Source organism: Phytophthora parasitica, assembly GCF_000247585.1.
Source record: "Phytophthora parasitica INRA-310 unplaced genomic scaffold supercont2.60, whole genome shotgun sequence".
In the NCBI taxonomy this organism is placed as follows: domain Eukaryota; phylum Oomycota; class Peronosporomycetes; order Peronosporales; family Peronosporaceae; genus Phytophthora; species Phytophthora nicotianae.
The window spans coordinates 139,842-141,332 of record NW_008649046.1 but is presented as its reverse complement, the minus strand read 5'-3'; positions in this window follow the sequence as shown (position 1 = coordinate 141,332).

Below are 1,491 nucleotides of genomic sequence, written 5' to 3'. Positions count from 1 at the left end.
GCATCTTGGCATGGACTGGACATGCCAACACTAACTCCAATATATTAGTGAAGTCGTAAGTTACGACAAAATATAACCGGTTCCTGCACTGCTTTTTCTGGCAACGGAGGGGTTAAACTTAGTCAAGTCACCATTGGTCCCCGCCAATTTACGTGCTGGGCTTCAACACTTTCCGTTCTTGATAGTTACTAACGCCTTCGAGAGTTACTCGCTGCAGCTAACGACGACTTCACGGACATTCTACCATCAAGGTCGGCTCACGGAGCACTGAGGGGCCTGCTGTCGGAGCTTAATTGCGTCGATTTCTAAGAAGCTACAGTTTGGGGGGTCTAACATGTCTGGACGCCAGCGATGTATTTGACAGTATATTGGAAAAATGACCTCCCTTTAGCAATTATATGTGTAAGCGCTTGATCAACTCTGGCTAATAACCCTAGCGCGCTAAACGTCACTGGTGGCTGGGCTGACCCAAATAGCTGGCTTTGATCTCTATTGCTTGTAGTCGATCCTTTCTCCGCTATCAGGGCTTCTTCTCCAATGTCCTCAGAAGAGATTACCACCTAGCGATTATCACATTCAAGCAGGCTTCGCAGATTCTAACCACAGATCTTTTGATCAGATACCGCAATATTGTATAACCTTTCCCATAATTTTAGTGTCCATATCCGTCAGACGTAATTACGCAACACCTTGTGTCTTTAGTAAAGCTCCCCAGAAACGATAACTTCAGTATCCAGTCAATCTCCACTTCTGACACCACACAGCTGTTGGCAAACCCGTTTAATATGCTGCCAGCGTTGCGCCCTTTGACTTCTCCCTTTTTATCAACTTGGACGTAACTGACTGATCACCAGCCACCAAGTCTGATTTTTTTTAGCAGCGTTTGTTCAAGCTTTAGCTACAGATACGCTTTGATTGATTCTTAGTCTAACTGTTGGCTGCGTATAGCCCGCGGCTATGTTGCAGCGTCCAGGTACTCCAACAGAGCTCAACAAGTTAGGAGGAAGCAGTAGTGTAATGTTTAGCTTGTATACATAGCGAAGGAGCAGTGTCGATCCCTAGAAGGGCATGCATATATACTGTATATATTGCCGGCATCGGTGGCTAGAGATTACTCTGTCATGGAGCGGTTACAAATTTACGTATACTAACATACCTTGCTATGAATTTCATCAGCAAATGGTCGCTGGGTCAAGCTCTCTCTCTCTCTCTCCCCCCCCCTCGGTTGATCTGGATTGTCCCCAGAACGTAAATTAACATCACTAGTAGCTGAATGGCTAGGGCTACGGACGAATAGAACCTGTCGATCACCACTATCCGAATTCCCTTTACCTCGTCCGATACAAGATCGTCTTTCACGAAAATACAGTTATCGCAGTAAAGGGTACAAAACCCTGCACAATTTCTACCAAAGAAGTGCACAACCAATGTGTTTCCGCTGATTGAGGTTGGATTTGGTTCTTGTCTCTTGATAAAGTAAGTTGATTCATT